This window comes from Pan paniscus, chromosome 1, assembly GCF_029289425.2.
Source record: "Pan paniscus chromosome 1, NHGRI_mPanPan1-v2.0_pri, whole genome shotgun sequence".
Classification (NCBI taxonomy): Eukaryota; Metazoa; Chordata; class Mammalia; order Primates; family Hominidae; genus Pan; species Pan paniscus.
Genome location: NC_073249.2, coordinates 73,079,587 through 73,093,710, shown reverse-complemented (window position 1 = coordinate 73,093,710; position 14,124 = coordinate 73,079,587). Strand labels below are relative to the sequence as shown.

Here is a 14,124-nt window from a genome sequence, read left to right as displayed (position 1 = left end):
ACAAGTACATGTTGATTTCTGGTTGATGAACCCAAGCAAAGTAGAGGTAGATATGATGAACTGTGTGAGATGGTTTTAAAAGTTTCCTTTAAAAACATAATCTTGTATTTGCCTTTTCATTTGCTTTATCATTTGGAATTGAAACTGTCTCTCAGTGCTGAATAAGGATTTGCAGTCTTCTATTTTTAAAGAGCTTGCTTATGGATAAAGTTCGATCTTTCTTTCTGGTTCTGCTCTTCACAAGATATATTGCATTTGACAGTTCTTTTATGTTAAGAGTTGAATGTGGACTCCTAGGCTGAAGTTGCGATTTATGCTACCCATGAAACTTAAGGCCTTCACTGGCAATGGAAAAGCAATCAAGAATTGATGTAAACAGACCAATCTGACCCCCATCTGTTGTGGTTTAGTATTTTCTCAGAGAGAGACATTTACTCCAATAACTCCCTGTGATGTTAACAGGAGGTTATATACAGTATCAGAGCCAGCCTCTTTTTGAGTAGGTGGATATAGGTGGACACACAGTTGGCAGGATTTCAGAGTCCTCAGGAGAAACTTAGTCCATCAGAAGGTGTTTCCCTCATCAATTATTTAGAATATTGTTTTCATGATTTCAGCCAAATAATCATTTGTGATGTGTAAAAAAAGGTAGCCTTATCATCATTTAATGATTAATGAAAATATTAAATAATGAGATATCCAAGTGAGTGACCACAGTGATGATGGAAAATTTGGTATTTATGTATGAGGTCTGTGGAAGTCCAAACATGCAGGTTGGCAGGTGGGCAACTGGCAACAGATGGGTCTGCCAGAGCCTCAGATACCAAGACATATGGGTCTGCCAGAGCCTCAGATATCAATATTGGGTTTAGAATTTTAGACCCTTAAAGTAGTCTGTGTTTGAATTAGGCTGGGATGTAATTCTGGGTGGGCTGAAGGTACTGAGCAGGTAATAAAGAAAGGAACGTAGGGACAATAACACAGACACAATTTCAATGGTCAGGACTGTGACAAATGGCAGAGGCTGGGTCTTATGATATAGGTTTTCATTCATATATTCACCCTCATTCATGTATTCTTTAATAAACAAGTGTATATTGAACATCCATGTATCAGGCATTGGGGAGGACACTGGAATATAAGGACAAACATAACTATTTTGTTATGTGATAGGTGTGACAACAGAATACATAGGTTATATTTTAGAAGCACTTGGATGAATCATTCAAACCAGACTAGGAAGAAGGGGAGAGAAGGCTTTCTGGAAAATGTAAGATGTAAGGGTGTAGTGGTGGGCATCTGTAATCCCAGCTACTCTGGAGGCTGGGGCAGGAGAATGGCTTGAACCCGGGAGACAGAGGTTGCAGTGAGCCGAGGTCGCACCATTGCACTCCAGCCTGGGTGACAAGAGTGAGACTTCATCTCAACAAACAAACAAACAAACAAATCATTGAATGTCAAATATATGCTGACTAACTAACTCTAGGACACAAAGTTAAGTGGGAGGGAGGGTCCTTTCTTCAAAAGCTTACAGCATGATGTGATCATTATATAATCAGATGTCACTAATGAGAGTTGGCTACATCAGATAGGAAAGTGAAGGAAACTTACGTAGGTAGTAAAATTTGAGTGATGAGAGAGTTAATTAGGTGAAGGTGGAATATATGTTTACATATATTATGTACAACATATAAATATATTCTAGGCAGATAAGAAGTTTGTACAAAAGCACAGAGATGTGAAATGACAATCAAGGTTTGTAAAGCTAGAGCAAAGGATATATTTGGGAAAAGGCTGATGATGGTGCCAGGGAAAAAGGCAAGGAACAGATAATGAGAACCTATGTGCTGAGCTATGGAGTGTGGCACTGAAGATTGTTTAAACAGATGATGTGACAGGATCAACATTTTGTAGAAGTATGGAGAATGGGTTGGAGGGGGAACGTTGTAGAGGTTATTTTAGTAATTCCCAGAAAAAAATGACAAGTCATTAAACTAAAAGAGAGCAGTGGCAGCAAAAGTGGAGAAAAAAAAGGTGGATATAGGAGACATTAAGAGCTAACTATACAGGCTCTGATACAGGGTCTGATAGGGGAGGTGACACATGTATTCATGGCATAGATTACATGGTGAACACCATTTGTCATCATAAAGAATTGATGAGAAGCAGCTCGTTTGGGAGTGGGAAGTGTGTATAAGAGATAAATTCAACTTTATTGAACTGAATTTGAATTGCCCAGGAGTAGGTGGGCAAAACTGTCCAGTAGAAAATTAAATATGCAGTTTGAAACTGAGAGTATAGCATGTTGATCAGGAATATGTCATCAGCAAATTGGTGAGGGTTTATATTATAGATTTGGATGAATTCATTCAGGGAAAGCCTGTAGAATCTGAACACCAGACAGTTAAATGAGGAGACGTTAGAAGAAAAATGCTTCAAAGAAACTGGAAAAAAGCAGAGGTGGAAGAAAGCTGGGAGGCTATGTAGTCCCAGGAATTTAGAATAAGAGAATTTCTCAAATGAGTATGGGGTGAATAAACAAAATACAGTTTATCTATACGGTGAAATATTATTTGGTCACACAAAGGAATCCAGTACTGATACATGCTACAACACAGATGAAACTTGAAAACATGCCAAACGAAAGAAACAAATCACAAAAGATCACTATGATTCCACTTATATTACGTACCCAGAAGAGAAAAATCTACAGAGACTGAAAAGAGATTAGAGGTTTCTTAAAGCTGGGGAGAATGGAAGGATAAGGAGATAGTAGCTAAGAGAGACAGGGTTTCTCTTTGTGGCAATAAAAAATATTCTAAAATTGACTGTGGAGATGATTGCACACATCTCTCAATGCACTAAAAACATTGAATTGTACACTTTAAATAGGTGAATTGTATGTTATATAAATTCTATATCAATAAAACAGAAATAAAAAGAGTATGGGTAAAATCAAACTGCAGTAATGAGGTCTAGTAAAATAAAGACAGGAAAGTCTTGATTGGATTTGACAATATGGATAAATCATTGGCAAACTTCATCAGAAATTTTAGTGATAAGGAGGAGTGAAATACAGATGACAGTGGGTGAGAGTGAATGGAAAGTGAAAGTGCGGAGATGAACTCTTTCAAGAACTTTGGCTGAGAAAGGAATAAGGGAACTGAAAGCTAAGGGTAAAGGCAGTATTTCTTTAAAAATGGGGGAGACCACAAAACCTTTTCATATGGAAAGAGCCAGGAGAATATAAAAGTTTTGAGATTCAAGAGTAAGGGAGAGATGGAAAGTGATGGGATCTATTGCACAGGTGGAGGAGAGAAGAGGGGGAGTGTAAGCAAAAGGAAAAAGGATAGAGGATGATGGAGATGTTTGTAGCCTAGAAGTAGCAAGTTAAGGGAAGTGTTGTCATGTAGCTTGTGTTTTCTAATTAAGCTAGGAAGCAAATCTGTTAAGGTTGAGTGGGATTTGGCTTGGTAGATGGTTTAGGAAGACAGTGAAGATTTTCACTCCTGAAGGAAATGGAGAAAGATGCTTGTTAGAGATATGTTGGATTGCTAGGCAGAAATGAACTTCAACTGAGGTTGAAGACCAGTAATTAGTAATGATGTGTGTGTGTGTGTGTGTGTGAACAGCTCTTAGGAAACTAAAAACAAGACAAAATGCTGCAACTGATTCAACTTTGAAGTTTTGTGGGCTACTGTATGTAAAGAGAATCAGAAAATCAAATGTCAAGATGAATAACTAACATAGTCAGTGGGGAAGGGATCAAGAAAGTGAAGACTGACAGTGCTAATAGTAGTCTAGTAGTCTGGGAGACAGTTGCTCAAACCTTATTTTAGCAACAGACCCATTCTGCTTAATAAGTAAGTTTAATAAATCACTCTGCAAGGGAATAAACAGAGCTTCTTTGGTAAAAACAGGACAAATGACCTGAAGGCATATCTTTTAGTGTATTCTTTCTCTCTTCAGCAGTCCTTGAGTTGCCTCACAGGGTCCTAGGGCTCTTAGAACAAAATTTTAAAACCACTGGTCTATGGAAGACTTAATGAGGTGAAATAATAAAAACAAGATATGGAGATAATAACAACAGCAACAACAATCAACAAGATGAAGCTGGGAGAGGAGGAGAAGGAGAGGAGAAAGGAGAAGATGAAGATGAACAACATGAAGAAGAGGAGGGGAAGGAGAGGAAGGAGGAGAAGAAACAGTAATTGAGCACTTCCTTTGTACTAGGCCCTGGTCTAAGTACTTTACATCTAATCTTCACAATAACTTGATGATTTAAGAAAACATATCATTTCTATTTTTATAGATGAGGGCATTGAAGCAGAGAGAGGTAAGTCACTTGCTGGAAGGCACTTGCTAGCATGAGGAGCGGCAGTCAGAGTGCATTATGAGAGTAATTTAATGCTGATTATGAGATGCATGCTTTACTGGTAAAGTCTCCTGAGTTGGTCCACAGATGGGAGCTATAGATGGGGCTGAGTGTGGGAATCAAATGAAGCCAGCTCTGGAGAGGCTGAAGGATGAGGAGGTTAAGAAACAAGCAAGACCTCAGAGGATCAACAGGACTCAGTGAATGACATAGGATCAAGGGACAGCAAGGAGTCCAGAATTATTCCAATAACTCAAGTCCTGGAGAAGTGTTGCATCTTGTAAAAATTTGAAAACCTGAAGAGGAATTTGGTTTAAGAGGGTAGGGAACAGTTAGTTGTTATGAAATACTTAATGAGTACCAAGAACTATTATACTTAATAGACATCATTGTATTTAATATAAGAAAATACCATTACCCAGATTTGACAGATGAAGAAACTAAGGCTTTCAAAGATTAGATAATTTTTCCAAAGTGATAGTCTCCATCAGAGTGAACAGGCAACCTACAGAATGGGAGAAAATTTTTGCAATCTACTCATCTGACAAAGGGCTAATATCCAGAATCTACAATGAACTCAAATTTGCAAGAAAAAAACAAACAACCCCATCAAAAAGTGGGCAAAGGATATGAACAGACACTTCTCGAAAGAAGACATTTATACAGCCAACAGACACATGAAAAAATGCTCATCATCACTGGCCATCAGAGAAATGCAAATCAAAACCACAATGAGATATCATCTCACACCAGTTAGAATGGCGATCATTAAAAAGTCAGGAAACAACAGATGCTGGAGAGGATGTGGAGAAATAGGAACACTTTTACACTGTTGGTGGGACTGTAAACTAGTTCAACCATTGTGGAAGACAGTGTGGCGATTCCTCGGGGATCTAGAACTAGAAATACCATTTGACCCAGCCATCCCATTACTGGGTATATACCCAAAGGGATATAAATCATGCTGCTATAAAGACACATGCACACGTATGTTTATTGCAACACAACTCACAATAGCAAAGACTTGGAACCAACCCAAATGCCCAAAAATGATAGACTGGATTAAGAAAATGTGGCACTTATACACCATGGAATACTATGCAGCCATAAAATGATGAGTTCATATCCTTTGTAGGGACATGGATGAGCTGGAAACCATCATTCTCAGCGAACTATGGCAAGGACAAAAAACCAAACACTGCATGTTCTCACTCATAGGTGGGAATTGAACAATGAGAACACTTGGACACAGGAAGGGGAACATCACACACTGGGGCCTGTTGTGGGGTGGGAGGAGTGGGGAGGGATAGCATTAGGAGATATACCTAATGTAAATGAGGAGTTAATGGGTGCAGCACACCAACATGGCACATGTATACATATGTAATAAACCTGTACGTTGTGCACATGTATCCTAGAACTTTAAGTATAATAAAAATATATATATATAAAATAAAAAAAACACTTGAACCCAGGTGATTTTACTTTTAAATGCATTGATTTTGGGAGTGACAGTAAGGCGCTATCGAGTACATAGATGAAGACAGATGTCTGTAGTCTGGGAAAAGATAAATTCTAGAGATAGAAGTTTCACTGATTTCCACTTAGGATTAATAGGTGTAGTTAAAATTTCCAAGGAGAGAGAGAGAGAGAGAGAGAGAGAGAGAGATAGATAGATACATACATACATAGACACATAGATAGATACATAGACACATAGATACATGACAGATAGATGATGATGATGATAGATGATAGGTAGATAGATAGATAGATAGATAGATAGATAGATAGATAGATAGATGCACAGCAGAGCAAAGGACTGAGGACTAAACCTCAGGGAAATAACTACATGTTAGAAGCCAGGAAGCAAAAGAGGAGCTACCTAAGAAGACATAGCTGACTTAAGAAGCAGAAAACCTGACTGCTATAGGCAGAAGTTTTCAGGTTTTTTTTCACCCTGACATCCAGTTAGAAAAGCATTTTGCATGACAACCCAATATGTATATGGGTGTATATTTATGAATGTAGGCAAATCAAATGTTTTCAGATACAATATTTACTGTTAACAGTGTTTGATGTGGGCTGACATTTTTCTTCTCTTTTTCTTTATAAAAATACACTTTGGATAGCAGCTCATTACAATTATTTCATAACTGAATGATGGGTCACAAGCCAGTATTTGAAAACATTGCCCTATATCTACCCTCAAACATTCAGGGTACCACAGTGATGTGGTGATGCTGTGAGTTCTCAGGTTTGGCCAGCCATCTTAGAATAATAGCAAATATTAATGACTCTCAAATGGCAGCCTTCATAATTTATCTTGAGAAATTGTGGGCAATAGTTCCATCTCTAAGATCCACTCACTTTCTGTTTTTCTGACCCAATATTTGTTTTCTCCTCTCTTAATTTCTTGTTTTCCACTCAACTTTCCTTGTTCCCTTTGGCTTGGAAATTAATTCTTCCTGGATTTGTTCTTCTTTTATTATTTTTTTAACTAAATGAATTAAAATAATTTACAAGCTGACCTTTCCATGTCATTTCCAATCTTTCCTTGTGGCTGTTTTGTGCTTAAGTATACTGTACCACGGTAGGAGAATGAACATTTTTTTGTGTGGTACATAGTTTTCATTATATAATAATTTAATTATATGACAAATGAGGTTGCAAAACTGATCCTATTCATGGCACCTCGCACAGTGCTGCCAAATGCCCTGAGTTAACCTGACATTGTCAAGAATGAATCCTGGAAACCCAGAACCCACAGATCCTGGAATGCCAAATGAAGTTTGTCATCAATTCTGAAACCAGGGCATCACAGTAAATAACATGAAACAGCTATTCTTCGATGTTCTTTCCTCCCTCTGTGGCATCTACATAAAATGGCTTCCCCTTGATGCATTCTGCTGTTGAGAACGTGAAAGGGACACCATCAATAAACACAATAACTTGCTCAATTTGCAGAGATAATTATAAGATGTTAAGAAGTATTGACTGCCCATTTCATTGTTTCCATATTTTAACTGGAGAGACTGAGGCTTGAGAGTCTAAGTGACTTAAACTCAGCTATTAATTTAAATAGCCAAGCCTGGATTATAGTAGTGTACTTGAATAAGCTCCAAATGTAAATAGCTAGCAAATCTGTCTGAACTCTTTCTCAGAGAGGATGGCTATGTCTGTTAATTCCCACCAATTGTATAGAAAGTCAGAGGAGGAACACTGGACAAATGAATTTGACATGGCTTGCAGATGGAAGTTTTTAGAATTAGTGGGCTGATATAACTTATAAGTTGAACCTAAATATTTGGGATTGCTGACTCAAACTTTTTTTTCCCATCACAAAAATTCTGTAGATTGCTCCCTCACAAATTGTATTGTACAGCAGATTCATCAGATTTTTGAAAAAATTCTGGTGCTTGAACTCTACAAAAATGTATTTTTAAACAAATTTCAGAGGTGATTGTGATCCTTGAAAAACATTGGACATCTCTGGTCTAATAAGTAACACATTTCTGGCACATAAAGACCTAGGTTTATTCATTTATAAAATAAATAATTATTGAGTGTTGTTTTTAAGAACCTATGTTCTCCATTAGAGATAAAAAGCAGTCAGGCATGTATGCAATGAGCTCACAAAGTGGTAGTGGGAATAGATAAGATAGAAATCTGAAACAACGTAAAATATGATTTTGTGTTAAAATAAGATATGGGATGTCATTGTGGATATCATACAGCCAGAGTGAAGAGGTAGGAATTAGATTGTACTTCTGAAAGAGGTAAAATCTTATCTGGATATTGATGAATCAATAAGACTTGGTAAGGGGAGGAGTAGGATTGTAGGCAATGGGGGATAGCGTGCATGAAAGTTTGGAGAAAATATCTAGGTGGAATTGGGGTAGATAGCAGTATCATTCAACTGGATCAGGGCACTTGCAGAAGGATAAGGAAATAAAAGGCTGAAGAGCAAGAACATAAAAAATCTTTAACATAAAACTAAGAGTTTTGGAACTAATTATTGAGTAATGAAGAGCCATGGTTGGCTTTGAGCAGAGACTGGCATGACCAGCACTTATTTCTTAAAAAAATTAATTTACAGCTGGGTGCAGGATGGGTTGGAGGAAGGATAACCTGGATATAAACAGATGGGTTAGAAGACTCATGATGTTGCTTCAGGCTTTAGCTTCCCTATTGCTTACTCGAGGTCTCTCATCTATAACAATGCACATAACAACATGTTTCACATGCTCCTTCCCTGTCTTTTGAATCACTGAATTTGTGGGACAGATTCTATAAAGTCTGAGTGCTTTTGATCAAGTGGATACTGAACCAGTGGAAAGTGGGCCTATAATCCTCAAAGAAAATTGAAAGACTTTGGTAGCTTTTCATGACTATTTGAAGGTGAGAAGGCATGGGATCTAATCCAAACTGTCTGGCTTTAATTGCTTTTCTTATTCTATGTTTTGCATGGGTACTATTGGTAGACAACACTGGCTCTTGATTCAATTGTTGGTGGCCTTTCTGTATTACGAACATGTTGATTTTCTCTTCTCTCTGCCTACTCTTTTGCTTCTTTTCTTATTTCATGTTCTAATCTCAACTTTTTGTAAAACTGATTTTTCTTTTTATTCCCCTGACTGCCAACCTTTTCTTTAGGTTAGCCCAAGAGGGTCACCATGACCCTTTTCCTTTGGGAAAAGAGGGAGTGGGACAACTTGATAATTATTATTTAGAGTGGAGACCTTTTCTTTTTAGTTGAATTATCTTAGTGTCATCCCAAGTGCCTTGCACCGTACTAGAAAATAATAAATTCTCAAAAAACATTTTTGAAAGGAAGTACAACACACAACATCAGGCATATTTATGTCCTTAATAGTGAAAGTTGACTCTACTTAGATTTTTCAGGACAGTTATGATTTCAGGTATTCTTTCCTGTTGTTTAATATTATAAAACCATCTATCCTGATTTTAAGTTTGAAAATATGCACGCCATACCCATTAAAGATAAGTATGAATCTGTACCCCCAAACACAATACACATTAGAAAAAGACAATTCTTTGGGTATTTCCTCTTGGAAAAAGCCAAAATGAAAAAATAGAAAAAGAAAAAAAAAACTGAGTGGCAAGAAGGAGGAGGTGGTGGGTAGAGATTTGGCGGGTTTTGTTGAGCTCCGGTAGAAGGCTCTCTGGAACAGTTTAGCCAGCGTTTTCATTGGCAGCCTCAGCAGAGCCATTAGAACTATTAAACGAATGTATTGTTTTGAGTTTTCTTTGGCCCAGTCTCCCCCATTATTTAGGGAAACTGAATTGCACATTCTCAGGAAAGAGGGAAGACTGAATGCCAGTGACTTGAACCCTCCTTCATGGTGCACTGTAGATGAACAGGCCGGAGTGCTGGGGAGGGCTGAGAATTTCTAGCCCCTGCAAATTCCCATGTGCCAAGTGCTATATTGGCTCTGATCAGGATTCTTGGATTTTTTTTTCTCCTTCTGGTTAACAAGTAATCAGAGCTTTGTGAAAGTTCCTCCAATAAATTATATAGGCCTTTTTATATCTGGCAATGAAACCTTTTTAGAATGTCTGCTCGGGAGCAGAGGGCCCTGATCTGGAACATCCAATCTCTCTGGCCTAAAAATAAACCTGGGTTTTAAGAAACTGTGGTGTGTGTGTGTGCATGTGCATGTGCGTGTGTGTGTGTGTGTGTGTGTGTGTGTGTGTGTGTGTGTGTATGTGTTTGTAGGGGAGGCAAGTGGAGAATGCTAAAGGTCCAAAATACTTGGTTAATAGATCCTGGAGTTAGAAATGCTGACTTTTTTTAAAAAAATAAAAGGTGAGGCTAAACAGAAGACCCATCCATCCTTCTTTTTAGCTTGTCAAGAGTGTCTCTGGGAGAAATGCCAGATGAAAAAAACTAGGATGAACTCACATGGTTCTTTCTCCATTATGTTTCCATTCTCTGTTAGTTATTTTTGGTTGACCCCCCTTTTTGTTCCAAATACTAGAGTTAGGATAATTGGAGACAAAGTAGACCAAATTCTGCCTAGGGAAGCTCTTACACAGAGAAGCATGGCCCCACCTAGTTGCATTTGAAAGGCCTGTTGCTTTAACCTATGCATACTGGCCCTTCCATTGTGTGGCTGCTTTTGTTACATCATCTAAAAAGTTTGCCTGGTATAGGAAGAATATTCTAACTTAAATCTAATTTGGCTTTTTTATTCTTTAAAAAATGAGCTTTTCTTCAGAAATAATACATTCTGCTTGTAAATTTTCAAACAGTAAAGGAATAGTTCTAAGTTCCGTCTTTCTTCCATTTTCCCTGCCTACTTCTTCCCATCTTTCTACCACTTTTGAAAACAAGCCTTATTCTGAGTCTAGACCAGTTTGTAAAAGTATGTTTTATTGTTTTTTAAATAGACACTGTTTGAAACATAATAAAAGTGGCCAGTGGCCCATTTTCTTTTTTTCTTTTTCTTTCTTTTTTTTTTTTTGAGATGGAGTTTCGCTCTTGTTGCCCAGGCTGGAGTGCAATGGCGAGATCTTGGCTCACTGCAACCTCCGGGAGGAATGCTGGGTTAAATAACAATTGCTTTTCATGTGCTTGGTATTTTTCTATGTGCTTTACATACAATATTTTATTTAATCAGTGTAGCAATTATAGAAGATAGGTACTAATATTTTTGTTCTCATTTTTTACATTATGTTCGTTTTTATATGATCGTGATTATTTTTCTAATCATGAAACTGAGACTTAGAGATATTATAAAATTGCCTGAGCTCATACAAGAAGAAAAGGGCAAGCCTATATTATCTCAGGTTATTCAAATTCAGAGCTACAATTTTTGTCACTACAGTTCCTATGCCATCCCCCGGGAATTTATTTATTTATTTTTTTATTTTTATTTTTTTCAAAAGTATAATAATGAATTTTATTTTTTATTTTTATTTTTATTATTTATTTATTTATTTATTTATTATTATACTTTAAGTTTTAGGGTACATGTGCACAATGTGCAGGTTAGTTACATATGTATACGTGTGCCATGCTGGTGCACTGCACCCATTAACTCGTCATCTAGCATTAGGTATATCTCCCAATGCTATCCCTCCCCGTTCCCCCCACCCCACAACAGTCCCCAGAGTGTGATGTTCCCCTTCCTGTGTACATGTGTTCTCATTGTTCAATTCCCACCTATGAGTGAGAATATGCGGTGTTTGGTTTTTCGTTCTTGCGATAGTTTACTGAGAATGATGATTTCCAATTTCATCCATGTCCCTACAAAGGACATGAACTCATTTTTTATGGCTGCATAGTATTCCATGGTGTATATGTGCCATATTTTCTTAATCCAGTCTATCATTGTTGGACATTTGGGTTGGTTCCAAGTCTTTGCTCTTGTGAATAGTGCCGCAATAAATATACGTGCGCATGTGTCTTTATAGCAGCATGATTTATAGTCCTTTGGGCATATACCCAGTAATGAGATGGCTGGGTCAAATGGTATTTCCAGTTCTAGATCCCTGAGGAATCGCCACACTGACTTCCACAATGGTTGAACTAGTTTACAGTCCCACCAACAGTGTAAAAGTGTTCCTATTTCTCCACATCCTCTCCAGCACCTGTTGTTTCCTGACTTTTTAATGATCGCCATTCTAACTGGTGTGAGATGATATCTCATTGTGGTTTTGATTTGCATTTCTCTGATGGTCAGTGATGGTGAGCATTTTTTCATGTGTTTTTTGGCCGCATAAATGTCTTCTTTTGAGAAGTGTCTGTTCATGTCCTTTGCCCACTTTTTGATGGGGTTGTTTGTTTTTTTCTTGTAAATTTGTTTGAGTTCATTGTAGATTCCGGATATTAGCCCTTTGTCAGATGAGTAGGTTGCAAAAATTTTCTCCCATTCTGTAGGTTGCCTGTTCACTCTGATGGTAGTTTCTTTTGCTGTGCAGAACCTCTTTAGTTTAATTAGATCCCATTTGTCAATTTTGGCTTTTGTTGCCATTGCTTTTGGTGTTTTAGACACGAAGTTCTTGCCATGCCTATGTCCTGAATGGTATTGCCTAGGTTTTCTTCTGGGTTTTTATGGTTTTAGGTCTAATGTTTAAGTCTTTAATCCATCTTGAATTGATTTTTGTATAAGGTGTAAGGAAGGGATCCAGTTTCAGCTTTCTACATATGGCTAGCCAGTTTTCCCAGCACCATTTATTAAATAGGGAATCCTTTCCCCATTGCTTGTTTTTCTCAGGTTTGTCAAAGATCAGATAGTTGTAGATATGCAGCGTTATTTCTGAGGGCTCTGTTCTGTTCCATTGATCTATATCTCTGTTTTGGTACCAGTACCATGCTGTTTTGGTTACTGTAGCCTTGTAGTATAGTTTGAAGTCAGGTAGTGTGATGCCTCCAGCTTAGATTTTGGGTTTACTTAGTATAGGAGGTCTCAGGATTTTTAATAATTTGCATTTCTTATAATAAAGAAATGAGTACACTCTTCTCCTATTTTTTGACCATGATATCCCTTTTATGAAAACCTTCTTGAGGAACCACTGTTTCTCATAAAACTTAATATAGTCTGAACCAGCCTCATCATCAACTTGGTCTTAATGACTCTGGGTGATGGAGGTATTATTGAGCCAAGTGTTTGCACAAACACTAAGAAAAGTCAAGGAGGTCTAGGTTAGTGTGTACAATTTTGCATCAAAGCCAGTTCAAATAGTCACATTTCTCCTAGAACTGCCATTTGACTCCATAATCTAGTTACTACTTATCCCTATAAGCAATCAGAGATAAAAATTGTGAAGCAGAAAGATTTCATGTTCCCAGAATTTTCTTTTCATTTTAAGTCCCAGTGAAAGATAACATTCTAGTTCTCTAGCTAGTGCCCAAGCCACCCTTCCTTCTATAGGAATGTCTCTGGAAGGTATGGATAAGTATTTTGCCTTAAAGAGTACATAACTGAGGAAGGCATGATTATTAGTTGTCTATGACTTATTTTAATTTGAATAACAATAATTGCAAAGGATACTTGATTGCATATTTGCTATAATTGCATATAATTTTAAAATTCTTTTTCTGTATTCTAAGTTATTTGATAACATGCATGTAGTACTTTTAGAATTAAACAAGAAGAGGCTAGGTAGAAATAATACAAGCAAAAGGACAAAGACACTAAGCAGCATAGGTGAGTGTGGGTGGAAAACTACCAGTAGTTTGATGTTGTTGGAACATAATGCATCAACCTGACAGTGACAAGAGATGAGATGACTATAAGAAAGACCAGAGTTTGGTCAGTTTTGTGGCTTAAATGGATTGCTTCAGATGCTATGTGGATCACAGTGAAATTGTAGCAAGAAGATAGAAGACCACTGCTATAGTTTGAGCAAGAGATAATGAGCCCATGATATTTAAGTGAAGAGGATAAAATTGAACATAACTGATAGCTAAAATAAGTAAGCATCAGTAATTGAGTGTATGTTAGGGGTAAGAATGAATATGGAGGAGAAAGGATCACTGTCAAGTTTCTACTTAGGGTGAAAAAGAACAGAAAATGTAACTCTGCAATCTTCTCCACTGAGATATTTGGAACCATATGTGGAAGCATTAGTCTTGCCTCTAATCTTTATAGAACCGTATAGCTATGACATTCTCTTCTTTTTGAGGATGTAGAAATTCAATCACAAAATAGTTAAGAGACTGTGTTCACCTATTGGTCTGAAAATGCATTGCCTTTTCTGGGTGTCAGTTTTTTTTTCTA

General features: G+C 37.3%; 1 protein-coding gene across 1 annotated transcript in view; it reads left to right on the top strand.

The window, feature by feature from the left end:
* Positions 1-14,124, top strand: part of PAPPA2 (pappalysin 2) — a 642,477-nt gene that overhangs the window by 422,084 nt on the left and 206,269 nt on the right. The window lies entirely within an intron of this gene.